This window comes from Leptopilina heterotoma, unplaced genomic scaffold (assembly GCF_015476425.1).
Source record: "Leptopilina heterotoma isolate Lh14 unplaced genomic scaffold, ASM1547642v1 Lhet_66, whole genome shotgun sequence".
Lineage (NCBI taxonomy): Eukaryota > Metazoa > Arthropoda > Insecta > Hymenoptera > Figitidae > Leptopilina > Leptopilina heterotoma.
The window spans coordinates 1,331,309-1,349,593 of record NW_025111153.1 but is presented as its reverse complement, the minus strand read 5'-3'; the positions used below and the strand labels follow the sequence as shown (position 1 = coordinate 1,349,593).

Sequence of the window (18,285 nt, the reverse complement as noted above, 5' to 3'; positions counted from 1 at the left end):
AAGGAGCCTTTAGAAATTTACTACCTCAGGCAATCTATGATCAACTTACTGAATTATCAGTTTCAGATAGAATACTAAACTTCATTTCGTTCCTGGTATAAAAAAATCTGTCTTTTGGCTCTATCGACGATGGGTACAGAACATCTGGAGTAGGAGTTCCCCAAGGTAGAGTCCTTTTGCCCTTGTTGTTTAATCTTGCTCTTATTAAAATTCAATCAAAACTACAATTAGGGACTAGAATTGCTATGTACGCAGATGATATGTTGATCTACGTAAAATTTTGTAAAGTTAACGCCGCTCTAGAATTATTAAAGGAAACAATTAAGGAGGTTTATCCCATCAAGAGGTACTCATTTAATTAACTTTAATTACTTTTAGTTCATTTAAAATATTTTTTAGTTAAAGAATTATTTCTAGTTAAAATTTTGTGTAGGCCTGCCTAGATTGTAAAAGATGTTTATCCACAACTAGAAATATTACACTCAATAACAGAAGATATCTCTAATTCACTACTTGAATATAAGGATCTGGGCTAAAGCTGTTGGAGAAATTGTAAACATAATAATATCATACAATATGGGATGGAGCAAGAGAGGCACCGGGAAATCCTACGACAGTCTCAACGGTTACGGAACGATTATTGGTTTTTTCAGTGGAAGAATTTTAGATTACGCTACTCGTAATCGGAAATGTTCGATGTGTGATCGAGGTCATAAAGTAGATCACAATTGTCGTAAAAATTTCGTTGACAGTGCGAAAGCTATGGAATCGGATGCTGGGGCAGCACTAATTAATAATAGTTCCATTTTGCAAGAAGTAGGACTGCAAGTGAGAGTTGTAATTGGAGATGATGATAGTAATACAATGTGTGCAGTAAGAAAAGGAAAATATGCTGTTGCACAAAATAAAGGACACAGCAAAGAGTTGGGCAACGTTTTACGCAGTATTCCTGATCATGTGACCACGAGAATTGTGGTGCTTGGTGTTCACGCAGTGATAAAACAAATGATCAGACAATTAAACTGACAGGAGAAACACTGAAAAAAAAATTAAAGACTCTCTTTTGTAAATATTTCAGTAACTCTAGTAAATTCTCCGTAGCTGCATCAAGCCAAAGTAATGAAAGTGTTAATAATATAATTACACATAAATTGCCAAAAAACATTTGTTACAGCAAAAGTGCTTCGGCTGATTACCGTGTTGCTAGTGCAGTTTCTGTTAAAAATGATGGAGAGCCAAGTATTTTACATGTTACTAATAATCTTAGTATTAATCCTGGTACATTCACAAAGTCGTATGCCTCAAGAGCTGATAGAACTAGAAAAATGCGAGTTGAGAGAGTGTTAGATTTGAGCCGAAAATTACGTAGAAAAGAATTAGTAAAAGAAAGAGAGAACACGGAGAGAAAAAAAAGTAAGCGGCTCTACCTGTCGGTAGAGCGGTTGCGTTAAATGCGAAACGGCCGTTTAACTTCAGGTTAAGCACGCTGCTTACTCTCGAGGGGAGAACGGTTCTCCTTTTTGGGAAAAGCGGGTACACTTTTTGGAAAGTAAGCGGATCTATTTGTGTGGAGAAGAGAACCGATACTCCTCAAAAAGTATAACCGTTCGACGTTTGCGGCGCAACTGCTGCGCTTTATAAAGGGAAAACAGCGCTCTCTTGCCAAATCAAACGGCTCACTTTTTTTTCTCTCCGTGAAGTTAAGACAATCGAACGAGAGAATTAAAGGAACATAATATAGATCAAATTGTGCAATTACTTTAAAATATGATGCAAACGAAATAAAATATACATGCGAGAAGTCGCATTCTATTGTTTATTTCCATTTGGAGACATCAGGGTTAGCTAAAACCTATGAGATTTTGCAAATAGGAGCAATTTATGACAAATTCAAATTTAACGAGTACATAACACCAACTAAAAACATATCCTATTCCGCATCACAAGTAACTGGATTGAGTACAAAAGAAGGTCAATTCACAGGCACACAAAAAAATAAAAAAGTCAAAACCCAGAGGTTACACCCCCCTATCCCCATGTTTTTGGGGTCGCTGACACCGAATATGACCATAAAAAATTTTTTTCATCGGACATTTTCCCGCTTCCACCCCCTTGCACCTGCTCCCGGGGGTTGGAATTTCAGTTTAAAAAAAAGTGGAGTAGGGTGTCTATTCCTATGTTTTTTGGGTCGCTAAAACCAAAAAAGACTACCAAGAACAAATTCTTCCCTCCCTTAACCCCTTACAACCCCCTTAACAACCCCGGGGTGAGGGGTCGAAATTCGAATTTTCACGAAAAGTCGATTACGGTGTCTAAACCTACGTTTTTTGGGTCGCTGAAAACCAAAAAAGACTACTAAAATCAAATCCTTTTCACCCCCGACCCCCTACAACCCCCTACACTAATGTTTTTCAAATAAAACGAACCGATTTTTGGGAAATTGAAAATTAAATATTAATTATCAAAAATTATTCCAGGGGGTTGTAGGGGGTCGAGTGTGGAAAGGATTTGATTTTGGTAGTCGTTTTTGGTTTCAGCGACCCAAAAAACGTAGGTTTAGACACCGTAATCGACTTTTCGTGAAAATTCGAATTTCGACCCCCCACCTTTCGGGTGTTAAGGGGGTTGTAGGGGGTTAAGGGAGGGAAGAATTTGTTTTTGGTAGTCTTTTTTGGTTTTAGCGACCCAAAAAACATAGGAATAGACACCCTACTCCACTTCTTTTTAAACTGAAATTCCAACTCCCGGGAGCAGGTGTAAGGGGGTGGTAGCGGGAAAATGGCCGATGAAAAAAATTTGTCATGGTCATATTCGGTTTCAACGACCCCAAAAACATGGGGATAGGGGGGTGTGACCTCTGGGTTTTGACTTTTTTATTTTTTTGTGTGCCTGTGTTATTTAAAGACAAAAAGAAAGTATCCACCATCGATTGGAAAGATGCTTTATTATCATTTCGTCAATTCCTCTGTTTGTCAGGTAAACCTGCATTGCTTGTAGCACATAACGCCAAGTTCGATTCTACTCACTTAATCCGAGCTATTGTTAATTGTAATTTACAAAAGCAATTTAGTAATGTGATTGGATTTACGGATAGTATTGCTATTTTGAAAAAACATTTCCCTAAAAGAAAAGGAGCGGGTATGTTTAAGTTAGGGACATTAGCTAATGATCTTTTTGGTTTGACATCAGATACGACGAGTTTTCATGACGCACAGTGGGATAGATAGCAAATCTAGGTGGCCAAAATTAATTATTCAGTGGTTTATGAATACATTTTCATAAAACTTCATAACTAAAAATTTTCGAGGTCGCTTATTACTAATCTGTTGTTAGTTTTTCAAAATTCAAAATGGTGAATCCAATATGGCGGATGAATTTTTTAAAAACATAATAGATTTTATTGAAACTGGGCACTTATGGGTTTTTGAGGTCGCTGATTACAAATGTGAAGTTAGTTCTTCAAAATTTCTAAATGACGGATGAACTTTAAAAAATATGATAGATTTTCTTCAAATTTGGTATCTAAAGGCTTCGGATGTAGCAGATAACGAATTTGAAGATAGTTTTTACATTTTTAAAATGTCGAATCAAATATGAGAAACAAATTTTAAAAAGTATGACTGTTAGTCTGATTAATTTCTTATAGAGTAATAAATATAACCTTAACCGTAATATAATCTTTAAAGTCAAATATAAGACAAAGTAATCAAAAGTAATCAATAATTCTGTCTGTGCTTTAACCTTACATATTTAGTTGGCAGAAAATGTAAAAATAACATTAATAAAGTTTGATAATTTTTATTTCTATACTTTATTTAATCGATGTATAATTTCATTTGGTACGTACTTACCACAATTAATGGTTTTAACTATATATTATAAACTATAAAACAGAAAATTAACAAAACAATATAGCTAAGTTATACAATGAACTGTAACATCAAAAAAATCTCCAATTTTTCCAAGCATTGAATGTTAAACACGTCCCAATCGAAATCTACGAATCAAAGAAAAATTAGATACTCGCAAAAACACATTTATTAAACATAAATATAGCTACATAAAATAATCTTTTGGGTTCCTAGACTTCAGGACCCTTCTAAAAGATTAGTTGAGATTATGTTCCTTATGCATTAACATTAATTTATTGACTTTCATTTTTTGTATTTTGTCCACCTAGATTTGGAATCTATCCCACTGTGTGACGCATTATTTGACGTTGAAATTTTGAAAAAAATAATAAATGTTATCGACAAGGAAAATGAGCTTTTACATTTCAGGAAAAATTATAATACTTATTATTTACAAGAACATTTGGAATGTAATAAACTAAAAGAAAACTTGGAAAAATTGGTTATTCTAAAAAGTGTTGTATTGCAATCTTCAATAAAAAAATGGCTAGGGCGTCTTTAACTATGGATAGTTTAAAAGAATGTTATAAACAAAAAAGCGAGGAAGCTTTATTACAAATATTGTCGGAAAAATTATAAAACGGTAAACCCAGAGTTACCAACAATAAAAAGGCTCAGAGTAAAATTGTTGACAAGATTTAAATTCTTTCATTGATAAAAAATGACTTTAAAGAAATTATGATAAATTTTTGTATATTTTGTGTTTCAATGAAATGAGAAAAAAGACTTCAAAGAAGTTACAATAAATATTGGTGTAGTATTGTTGATCACTGAAAAAACAAAAATTTATATTAAACCAAAAAATTGATATTTATCTATTACTATTTTGTTATATATTAAAATATTAAAAACAAAATTTAACAATGTTGAAAATGATCAGTATATCTAAATAAATAAATAGAAATGTTTAATTTTTTTAATGTTTAAAACATTTAACAGAGACTTCAAATAAGTTACGATAATTATTGGTATAGTATATGTTGTTTACTGAAAAGAGAAAAATTTATATAAAACTAGAAAATTGATTTATCTTACTATTTTGAAAAAAATAAAAGTTACCAAAGTTGATAATGGTCAGTATATCTAAATAAATAAATTAAGTATTTGTAATTGTTATAATAAATAATTTTAATTGATTTGCATTTAATTTATTTAAAATTTGTCCAATCCTTTATATTTTCCTTTAAAATTTCGTTATTTTTTTTCTTTTATTTAAATTTTAAAACATTTACAAGAAATACACTGTAAAAAATTTAGGGAGTTAACGGACTCGGGAGTTGGGAGTTAAATTTTTCGAGTTAAAAATCAACTCCAAAAGAGAGTTAATTTCTAACTCCCTTCATTCAACACCCGCGCGAGTTATTTTTTCCATAAGGAGTTAGCATTTGGGTGTTAAATTTTAACTCTCTTTATTTAACTCCCTTGGCATTAACTCTCCAATGGGTGCGACTTTTATAGACTCCCCTGGGGAGTTAAAATTTAACTCCCTTTTTTTACAGTGTATACTTTCTAAATCTAAATTAGCGAAATTACACTAATTTGCAGCGATAAGTATACAACTACATAATCAGTTGTATACCTATCGGTATTTCAGATTTATATAGTAATTATAAATTTTTATTTGAAGGGCATCCGGGAAAAATCGCCCCCAAAAGTGTTTTTCCGCGTGTCGTCTCTTTCCTAAATAATTGGAGATATTTAGTTCCGATTTATCCTGATAATTAGGGGAGTTCATGATGATAAAGAACATTCTCGAAAATTGCAAGTAATTTTTGAAATAAATATTGAAAAACGAAATTACAAGGTTAGATTTTTGGCATTTTTGGCAAAAGTTTCGGACAATATGGCGGCGAGCACACAGTCAAGTGGATCTATGTGTCAGTGGTCAAGGAGGTGGCGCTAATTCTCGGAAGTGGTCGCGACTTGAACTAAGCAAATGTATTAATCTCAAATTACTCCACTTTCAATCGTTAATAAAATAATTTCCTCGCAAAATTATTGCAAAAACGGAGAGGGCCGCTCCAAATATGAACCTGAAATATTTTATCCTCTCAAAATAAGACATCTATATACCAAACCGTTTATAACTTTTTTTCCGTATATTTAAACAATTTTTTTCAATAATTATTTATTTATCAAAATTTTTCTAAATTTCAAGAGCAGCGCTGGTCCCAGAGCATTTCTCTATATTTACCAAAAAATCCCGACTCAAAATATTTTTTTCTTTTTAAATGAGACGTCTATCACGAAACGATTATTTTTTTTATATTTTTATAATAATGATGCCAAAATAGATATTTCATCTAATTATTTCTAATTCTGTTCTTTAATTTTAATTAATTTTTCGTCATTTATTCTTTTTTAATTAGAAAATTTTTTTATTATTTAATTAATAATTAAATATTATTATTTTATTAATTGAAATAATGATTAATATTGTTTCAAAAATAAATACTTAAATTTAGCAAAAAATAACTGTTCTTAAATTTTTATAAATTTTCTCCATGTTTATTTTTTTTGTTCAAAAATAAAAAACAATATTTGTAAAAATATTTTTGATTATTATTAAAACTTACTATTCTACAAAACTTGCATGTATATCATATATTCAAATATTATTAGAAGCGCATGCATTCCGCGCAAACCTATCTCTTTCTCTTTCTCGAAATTCAATCTATTTCCTCTAGAGATTTCAGGCGCTGTTGCCGCTTCTTTCCTCTTCTTTTTCGTTACCGACAAATATTCATAAAAGTTATTAACTTTAAATAATATTTTCTTAACAACTCAGCGGTCAATCAATTCTATATTTTAGTAAAGGCTGTATTAAACTATCGTTAATTTTGCATGTTTTTTCACTATTCCCATTGAAAACTTCAAACTTTATAAATTTATATCTTAAAAACGGTACGGTTAAATTCAATAAAATTTTAACTGCACATGTAAAATAAAGCTATGAATATGTATTTAAAATTTTATAAGAATCTGTAGAATTAAGCCCATGGCTTCTAGAACTTGGTTTGTCGATTTCAATTCCAAACACAAATTTGTGTTTTTTCCCGTTTTCAGGGAAAATACGATGATCTGTTCTTATCAGTTGGTGAATTTCAAATCCCAGTCCAAGAAACGATCTTGAAATTCGTATTCAGCGACCCCGAAAACCCCCAAATAACAAGTTTCGAATAAATGTGATAAATTTTTTAAAAATACGTCAGCCATATTGGATCCGCCATTTTGAATTTTGAAAATCTAAAGTAAAATTCGTATTCAGAGACCCAAAAAACCTCCAAGTAACAAGTTTCAAGTAAATCTGATAAATTTTTCAAAAATTCGACAGCCATATTGGATCCGCCATTTTAAAGAAATTTGACGTGATGTTGGAAAACTGAGTTCGGATTCGAATTCAGCGACCCAAACAACATATAAAAAACATGGTCCGGTCAATACTTCCTTTAAAAAAAATTTTGTGGTCCTGTGTAATTAATCCATCTTTGTAAAATTATGACAGTCTGTAAACAAACTGACATAACCTCACTTTTACTAAAATTAATATTTTTATGACAATATCGCTACAACTGAGAACAATAAATCTCACTCATCTCTTTTTTCTATTCTTCTCAACCAGGGCGCATGATTATTCCTTAAATTTTAATTTCCTACCCTACTAAAAAAATAATGACAAAACATCAGAAAAATAATCAGGATTTCTGGTGTTCTTGGGCAGTTTTTCTTACAATTGCAGCTCAAAAACATTAGAAAGAAATAGAACCTTTCAAAATACAATCAAGAATCACCACAACTTTTATGACTGCCACCGACTTTTTTTATGGCATAGCAATAAGTCTCTGTCGGGGCTCTATTCTTGTTGCTTTCTGTAAATCTCTAGTCGTATTATGGTGATTTCTGATTATTTCTCATATCACTGTATTAATTTCTCGCATATTTTTCATATCTTTTGATTGTTCTATATTGATATGTATTGATTTACAATATTTCTTGATTTAATATTTTTACTAGTATGGGTTAAAAATAAAGTTTAAATTATTTAAAAATATTATCGTTTTTATTGTTTGTAAACAAATATGAAAAATTTACATAAAAATGGACATACATCTATAAACAATCTTAAGACATAAATAACTATATTAACAATATCATTTATAGTTATAATATTAAAAATTAAATATACATTTCAATAATAAAACATATGCTACATAAAAATATAAATAATTATATATGTCTAAATATACTATTTAAAAACTTACAGTCAAAAGTTGGTCAAGTATAACGTAAAATATAGTATATTACATTATAAGGGCAGAAAGTTCGACATTCCTGCATCGCGTGAAATGATGCCCGAGGCGAAGCCGAGGGCATCATCGCGATGCAGGAATTTCGAACTTTTTGCCCGTGTAATGTATACTATTTTTCTTTATATCCGGCCGAAAGTACGCTTAATAATTTATTAATTACAAATCTTGCAATCGCGTTCGATTTGACAGCCGGCCATCTTTTACTTTTGCTCCCCGCTTCAGCGCTGCCATCGGCAACTCCTGAAGCTCTGGCTTTTTCTCTATCTCTCTCTAAAAGAAAGACGCCGTTATTGACTTTCGATGCCGGCCCCGACATTTGCTGCACGAGCGAAGCGAGTGCTGCTGGTCGGGGGGGCCGGCATCGAAAAGACAAGCAAAATCCAAATATAACTACAATTTTAACAACTAAATAAATAATTAATTGCAATAAATGACCAAAGGAATAAATGAAAGTAATAAAAAACAACCTTCTAATATAAAATATCAGTTTTTGTCACAACTAAAAAAAATTAATTAATTCATCAAAATTAATAAATGTCGGGAGCAGGTATCGAAAAACCATGTAAATAGATAAATATATAGCCAAATTTTTTTTTTAAAGAAATAGTCAATTTTTAAAACCTTTTCTTTATTTCTTATACTATAAATAACAAATGTAATTAATTTTTTTATTTATTAATTGTATTAACTATTTTTCAAATCTGATAGAGTACAAAAATTATTTATAATTTTTTTATGAAATATACAATTTATGTATTTGATACATAAATTTTTGTTTACATCAAAATTGAGATCATATTGAATGTTCTCTACGATATTCAAAGATTCTAAAGTTTTGCATTTTGATTCATTTTTTCTTAAAGTAAAGCACCAGAAAAAAAAACAAATAAGCTTTTAGGTTAACTGTCAATCCCTATACGTCTGGATCACTCGCGCTTTAAATTCTCTGCCGGTAATGCAGAACAGCTAACAGCTTTTGCTCCCGCTGTATCAGAGGGCGAGCTTGTGCATCGACCAATGCACAAATCTTCGACTTTCTGCTGCGAAATCGAAGCAGAAAATACGTACTTTCGACCGAGGTATGAAGAAAAAATATTTTTTTATAATTATAGAACAAGTTACACTGAAAAGAATTTATTTGATTCAAATAATATTTATTGGAGTCAATTAAATGGTATTTGTTTGAAATACTCAAATTATTGGTTCAATAATTACTACTTAATTGACTTCAATAAATATTATTTGAATCAAGTAAATAATCAATTGATAATATTCAATTAATTTGAATCAAATGATTTTTCTGTCAGTGTAAAAAGAAATACTCGAACCATGTATTAACAATTGATTAAAAATGTTATTGATATTATGAATAATTATAATTACATATTATTAATATTATTATCATAGAAAATGGTTAGGATTTAAAAGTTCCTTTTCTATTTTATAATAAAAATAATATTAATAAATTATAAAGTCAAATGAATTCGCATTATCTAATATTTTATTCATAAGAAATTATGCGAAAAATAAATAATGCGATTAAATTGAATAATTTGAATTCATATAAATCAATCTATAATACTAATCTATATCAAAACTTGTAACAATAAATTTTGTCAAAGTAACAATTTAGTATAATTTTGAAGTATATATAAATTTAGTACATTAAAAACAAATCAGAATGTTGATTTTTTTTGTACTTTATATTAAGAACTTGTTACTCTTTTTCCTTTACCAATTTCACACGATGATTTAAAAGTTTAGTTTCCTTAATTTTTGGAAGTTGACTTTCTTTAAGTATTGTAGTTGAAGTGGAATTTTCAGTTTGTAGTGGTGTAAGATGTGCAGATTGTAAAAGTGATGAATATAGGAATGGATACCCTGAAAATTAGGTACAGGATATAATTTTGAAGAAAAAGTTGGCACATAAGATGGTTGATAAGAAATTGGTCGAATAGGGGGTGAAGAAAATGAATCTGAGAATTGACTTTGTGAACTTTGTTTTAAAGATGGAGGCTGATAAATTTCGGCTATGGTTGTGAATTGAGAGGATGGTAAAGAATATCCCAAAGACATTATAATGTTCAAAACATCGAAATTCTTATCATCGAAACATCATTTCGCATAATTTTCAGTTTTCGAAATTTTATTCAACATAATTTTAAATTTATCGATGTATTCTTTATCCTATTATTTAAATAGTCGAATTGTTTTTTAATATAATTTTTAATATGTCGAAAACTTTTTTGACATACATTTTGTTTTTCCGAATGACTATTTGTCATAATTATTAATCCTCCGAATTGCCATTTGACATAATTTTCAAACCTTCGAAATATTATATTACATAACTTTCATTTATCGAAATTTTATTTGTCATAATGTTCATTTACTCGAATTATCAAGTGACATAAAGCGCATTTACTCGAATTTCATGTGACATAACCTTCAAATCTTCGAAATGTCATATTTAAGAAATTTCATTTATCGAAATTTTATTTGTCATAATGTTCATTACTCGAATTATCAAGTGACATAAAACGCATTTACTCGAATTCTCATGACACATAACCTTTAAATCTACGAAATGTCATATTTCAGAAATTTTAATTTATAGAAATTTTATTTGTCATAATTTTTATTTATTCGAATAACCATTTAACATAAAATCTATTTGTCCGAAATTCCATTTGACATAATTTTTAAACATCCGAATTACTTTTTAACCTATAATGCAAGTCACAGAAAGTTCATTTATCCTAAAAATAACAATGAAATTTTCAAATATTTTTCTCATTTCTATTGTTATTTTTAGGACAAATGAACTTTCTGTGACTTGCATTATAGGTTAAAAAGTAATTCGGATGTTTGAAAATTATGTCAAATGGAATTTCGGACAAATAAATTTTATGTTAAATGGTTATTCGAATAAATGAAAATTATGACAAATAAAATTTCTATATAAATTAAAATTTCTGAAATATGACATTTCGGAGATTTAAAGGTTATGTCTCATGAGAATTCGAGTAAATGCGTTTTATGTCACTTGATAATTCGAGTAATGAACATTTTATGACAAATAAAATTTCGATAAATGAAATTTCTTAAATATGACATTTCGAAGATTTGAAGGTTATGTCACATGAGAATTCGAGTAAATGCGCTTTATGTCACTTGATAATTTGAGTAAATGAACATTATGACAAATAAAATTTTGATAAATGAAAATTATGTAATATAATATTTCGAAGGTTTGAAAATTATGTCAAATGGCAATTCGGAGGATTAATAATTATGACAAATAGTCATTCGGAAAAGCAAAATGTATGTCAAAAAAATTTTCGACGTATTAAAAATTATATTAAAAAACAATTCAACTATTTAAATAATAAGATAAAGAATAAATCGATAAATTAAAAATTATGTTGAATGAAATTTCGAAAACTGAAAATTATGCGAAATGATGTTTCGATGATAAGAATTTCGATGTTTTGAACATTAGGAAATTGAAATTTGAGGAATAATCATGCGCCCCTTCTCAACCAAATTAAAACTTTGTTTCTTGTTGACAATGTTTTGTTGTATTTATTAATTAAATTTTCATATGGTCGAACAAATGAGTGACTTTACTTTACACTTGATACAACTTATTATAAAAATAATTTGCCACTTCTATAAGTTTATTTATTTGGGCAGTTCTAGTTTGAATCACAGTGACAGTGAATACATGCATTGAAACTAGCACTCATATTTGAGCATTTCTAATGCACAGACCTTTTGCATGAATTACTTTCGATTGAGCTGTATCTGGTTAGTCTGCGGGGCATTTGTCGTAATCAAACTATACAAAAAAATTTATGTTTAAATAATTTTTGTGCTTTAGAACCAGAAAAAATTTATGTTGCTCAATCGGGTCGAAGTATATCGTCCAAGGTGAAATATTATTTTCACTTCAATTATTTCAAAAAACATTTTTGTATTATAGTGTAAAGATTTAAAACAAATAAGTTATTATAAGTAAAGTTTTCACTCACTGATTTCTTTGAATAGATATTTCAGTCAAAATTCGTGAAGCAAGTAATTTTTGTTGGTCCAGGATTCATGTTTTTTTTATTAAATAATCATCTGTAATTTATTTATTTTTGAATTTAAAAATTTTCGGATACATTCCCAAGCAAAAATTTCTGTCAAATGCCAGTATTCACAACAGGCGCAGTATTGCACCAGTACTGGCTTGCCAGCAGTTGGCTTGCCAGTACTGGTTCAGTACTGGCTTCAATAAAATTTCTGTACTACGCCAGTACTGCCTTTAAGACTGGTATGCCAGTACTGTGCCAGTATTGCGGAAACAGCACTGGCAAACCAGTACTACGCCAGTACTGTGCCAGTATTGCTAACACGGTAAACTGACAATAGTCAGTTAGGAACTAATGAATGGAAATTTATGCAGTAATTTATGGAAATTTTTGCAATAATTCATAAAAATATGTTCCACATAAGTTACAATTAAAAATTTTTATTTTAGCAATTTATAGAAATTTTTGCTGTAATTTATGGAAATTTATAGAAATTTTCTCAATAATTAAAATTTTGGATTTCTGTCATTTATGGAAATTTATGCGGTAATCTATAAACATTTTGACGATAGTTTATAAAACTATGTAAAACACAAACGAGAACTAAAAAAATTAACATCGGTAATTTATGGAAATTTATGAGATAATTTATAAACATTTTGACGATACTTTAATTATTAAAATATGTAAAACACAAATTAGACCTAAAAAATGTAACGTCGGTAATTTATGGTAATTTACAGATATTTTAGAGATAATTTATGGAAATTTATTAGGTAATTTACTAATTTGATTTTTTTGAATTTAGTTCAATTAAATAATAATTTAACTAAATTACACAGTTAAACGCTCTTTATTAATTGTAAGTATAAAAGGTGTCAAAAATTAAAATTTATTGTCCTGTAGCTTCGATAGGGTAGTGGTTAGAGTGTTAGGCTAAAAGTCCGTAGATCGTGGGTTCGATTCCTCGCAGTGTCAAATTTGATTTCGTTATAGGTTTGCGTTTATTCTGCGTTGTAAACATTAATTTGATTAAAAGTCAAAAGTTGGGGATTATTACATGTCTGTAGGGTAATGTCACCTTGAGTGGACCGCCTAAGCTTTTTTTCTAAAAAATTCTTCATGACAGCAAATTAATCGGAGTTTTCTATTTCAAGCTTTAGTTTAGATCCCTAGATAAGTGTTTATACCATAATAGCATTGATTTTTTTTATTTGGAAAAAACAATTAACTTTTAAAAAATAGCTCATTTTTAAGGAATGAAAAAAGTGTAACCTTGAGTGGACCACTCTTAAAAAATTTTAAAAGTTATTCTAAATTCTTTAATGTATTTAATATTTCTGATATATTAAAACAAAATTCATGCTTATGCAGCTTCAGACCATGTTTGTGTCGCAATGTTTACAAGTGAAACCATTTTCAATAATTTTGGCACATATCACATCAAAATCACAAAAAAATTAATAAAGAACATAAAACAGTTTCAAACCAATTTATTGTCAATTTATTTCCATAAAAATGGTAAACTGACATTAAAAATATAAAAAACAGGCAGTCCAATCATGGTTATAAACAGTGGTCCACTCATGGTGACATGCAACTTTTTATGGCAGACACCAAAATTTTTTTTTGAGTCAAAATTATCACTTAATTAAACTAACACAATCAATTCCAATGTCCAAAGTAGTAGGAAAAAAATAAGTTACCTTTTAAAACTTAAATGTTGCACTACTTTTACGCTTCCGAATCACTTTACTCATTGTAAGAGCGACTTCTTTTTTGGTTTGTGTTCTTAAAAATGCGTTACATCAAACAATAACGTGTATGATTATCGCGGAACATAAATTCTTACTGTTTCTAGGTGCGGTGCTGCTATTCGTTTTATTTATTTCACGTTTCCGCTGTCAGATAACTTAAAAACTCAGGTGGTCCACTCAAAGTAGCGGTCCACTTAATGTGACATTACCCTAAATATAAATTAATTTTTTTTATTATATTAACATTGAATTTAAATAAATTTTCCACTAGATTGGAAAATAGACGGTCTGGTCTGATTCAGGCCAGCGCCAGAAGATTTTTCTACACGGGTACTAAACCAGTACTGAAACAGTACTGCGCCAGTACTAAACCAGTACTGGCTGCCAGTACTGCGCCAGTAACATCAAACCAGTACTGAAAAGCGTTATCATTTCGGTCAAATGCCAGTACTGGTTCAACCATGGCGGCCAGTACTCTGCCAGTACTAGGCAGTACTGGCGCAGTACTGCGCCAGTTGTCAATTTTTTCTTGGGTTATTTAAAAGAGCGATTCCTGAGCCACAACAAATGTCTATTGCAAAATTTTTAAAATTGCGTTTTAACATTTAAAAATAATGCCAAACTTTAAGTATTGTGTATCTGAGCCTCAAAGGTTGAAGCTTTTTTCAGAAACTTGTTGTTTTTGAAGTTCGTGTACGTCATAACTCAAAATCTACTTGACCAAACGGTCTGAAATATGACACTGTACTCCTTCACATAATTCCTCAGGTATCCCTAAGAGCTTTTTCTTTTAAATAACAACATTAAACAAATGACAGTCATAATCATAACAATAATTAAAAATAAATTTTGATTATTTAGTTAAAAATACACTGTAAATAAAGAGAACTTTTGTTTTCATCTTTAATGTATATTGAGCTTTGATAATTCTTGTTTTCCGTATTTTTGAAATATTTCGAAAAATTTTGAGAACTACATTTGTATTTCATAAAACGTACAAAAATTCTGTACTCATTATGAAATAATTTTTTTTACAAAGTGACCATACTTTGCCATTTTTAACAAAGTGGCTACGACGTACAATGTACAATTTTTCTTTAGTTTTATACAATTTTATAAATATTTTTGTCTAACGAACATCAATTCGGTACTTTATTTTTCATATATGTAAGTAATATTATAAAAGGTTAAAAAATATATTACTTTTTCTGGTTACAACACATTAATCTTGAAATTGCACACGATTCGATTTCAAGATTTATTGACCAATTTTAGAGCAGCTATTTAACTTCCTGAACCAATATACGCTCAAGAAGCAAATAACGAGTGAAGTATAAAGTCCCTTGTGGCAAACACTCGTGCTGGAATGCAGTTTGTTTCGCATTTCAAACAAAGAAACTGATGGATGTTTTTGTGCTCGAAGAAAAAATCATAAATTCATAGAATTCCATCAGTATCTGGGTCTTCAGGGAACATTGAATTACTTTAATATTATAAATGCACACAAAAATAAGTAAACAACTTTCAGTTTAAATAAAAAAATTAACAACTGTAAAATTTTATTAGTTAATTTCAAAAAATCAATGTAGGGGTGATTCTCACGACAAAGACAAATCATACGATCAATGTGGTTTTCTCTAAAAATAATATATTATTTTACCTACACGTCAAAAGGAGACCCAATATTAAGGACCTTTACGTTGCGTCTATTCCAATTTTGACTTATTTTTGTAACTACCGTCGATCCCTATTGAAAATCCCCATATGGGAAACCACATGGGAAACAACATGGGATCCTATGTCAAAAACCATGTAAAACCCTACTTCCATGAAGGAAACCACGTGGTTTACCATGTGGTTTCCCATGTCAAACCATATGGGAAATTGAGACAGGATTTTAGTTAGGAATTGACATGGGAAATTTGAACAGTTCATCTACCCAATGGGAAATGCCAGTGTAGTGCCGATGCTTACCACTGGCTTAGTACTAAGCCGATTGTCCAGCCATACTCTAGACAAGCCTTGTCAGTCAAGACTTGCCCAGTACAGAATTTTTGTTTCCCCAATGCTTAGCCAGGCCTCTAAGGACGGGCAGCCAGTACTGGCTCAGTATTGAAAAAATTGCTTGTAGTTTATACTGGAAAAAATGTTTGATTCAAATAACCTGTTACTTGATTATTATCAAATAAATAAACATATTTTTCTAATTCTTTCTATCTGATTTAAGTAAAATGTTTTTGGTTCAAATTATAAATTTAAATGTAAATCAGTATAAATTATATTATTAATTAAACAATCTGACAAACCAATTATGTATTTAATATAACCATTATCACATCCAATTATGTATTATATTAATTGATAAGATAATTTTGCCCCGTGTAAGATTATAATATTTTTCTTTATATCCGATTGAAAGTACAGTCGCTAATTTATTTATTAAAAAAATTGCAATCATGTTTATTTTGACAGCCGGCCATCTTTTACTTTTTCTCTCCGTTTCAACGCCTCTATTGGATACTCGTGAAGTTCTGGCTTTTTCTCTGTCTGTCTTTCTCTCTCTCTTACAATATGTATTTTTGAAATTTTAAACGTTCAAATAAACAAAATTTAATTATTTCTGCAAATTAAAACTTTATTACAACATTGTTGAAAATTTCGTTCATTTGAATGGTTTGAATGTCAAAACTTGTGTACATTAAATTCATTGATTATAAATATTCTTATTAATTATTTTTTAAATAAAAATTATTCACTTCCATAGAACATGTAATTTTCGTATTTACCGACGCAGTAGTGATTTCACCGGTAAAGAATTTCTTTACTTCCGTTGTAATAGAGGGAGTGTAGGTGTGTATGTGTAGATCAACTAAAGCCTAAATGTTCGACTTTCTTCTGCGAAATGGAAGAAAGAAAATACGTACTTTCGACCGAGGTGTAAAAAAATCAATTACTATTAGTTTTTATTAATTTTCTATTCTAATGTGTCCTTTATTTATCTGCTGTACTAAATAATTAGTGTGTATTGGTATACAAATAATTTTAAAGTAGCGCGCCTGAAGCAGCCATTAAATGAATTTGTGGTTCTGTTGCGCAAGCGCAAGTCATCTTGTCTTCCTGTTCGCGTCGCGTCACATCGCGTTCTCTCGACAATATGGCTACCGTGGCGTCGGTGATATAAAGTTGTAAAGAAATGATTTTCTTTAAAATTATATTAATTGTATTCAAGCCAGTTTAATTAAAACTTCTGCACTGTGCATTTTATAAGTGATTTATATTAATATTACAAGTTATATATACAAAAATTTGCAGATAAAAGGATATCTCTAAAGCCGGAACATAAGTGTGAAGTGTAAGTATATTTCTTTCGATTTATGAAAACTTGAAAAACGTGACTAATACTATAAGATACATAATCGCTACGTTTTTTTATCTTACAACTTTTAAACTCCTTAAAAGTTTTTAAAAACTAAAAAAATACATTTATAGAGAACAAATATTAAAATTGAAGTTACAAATCTGTGTGTGTAGAAATTTGATAATTGAAATTAAACTTTCTTTATTTTTGCTATTGTTACTAAATACTAGTTACAAATAAATTTATTATTATTCACGAAAAGAATAAATAAATATTGTCTATGGTAATAATTTACTTCAATGTATAATAATTTTTTTTACATATTTACAGTTAAGAGGTTAAGTTTTACTTTTGTTTGGAAATTCAAATCTCTGAATTTCTAACCTAAAAATAGTGTTATTAATTCTACCGTGTAGGCAATTATACAGAAATAATCAATAATATTAACATTCATTAAATTTTTTGCTAATTATGTTACGATCTCCCTGTGACAAAATTGTAATTTTAACCTTTTATTCAATACTGAAAAATTACTTTCATGACTTTCAAGGTTGTTTAATCAGTGTGAAATTCTTGCTAATAGGGATGTGTTTCATAAATTAAGAATATTATCTCTAAATATATCAAACATTTCACGTTCTTCAAATCTTTACCATTTAATTAATTATTTTGTATGTCGTTGGTTAGCAAAAATTATTTCTGATTTAGTATTGGAAAATTAATGTTTTACTTTATAGATTACACAAGTTTAAATTCGTATAAGCAAAAATAAATATGTTTTTATATTATATGTTTAGACTTTATATACAATTATATTGATTCCCTTATATTACTGCAAAATAAAAATAATTGTTTACCTTGACCTCTTCTCGC

At 29.5% G+C, this 18,285-nt stretch overlaps 1 protein-coding gene across 3 annotated transcripts in view; it reads left to right on the top strand.

Moving 5' to 3' along the window:
* The window catches only part of LOC122510054, a 179,851-nt gene that overhangs the window by 110,176 nt on the left and 51,390 nt on the right, over nucleotides 1-18,285 (top strand). For 2 of the 3 annotated variants that reach the window (XM_043624447.1, XM_043624449.1), the window contains exon 1: nucleotides 17,003-17,406. The exons of the other annotated variant lie outside the window; for it this stretch is intronic. The gene's annotated coding sequence lies outside the window, so the exon portion shown is untranslated. Of the gene's footprint in view, nucleotides 1-17,002; nucleotides 17,407-18,285 lie in introns of those variants that run through there. 3 annotated transcript variants of the gene reach the window in all.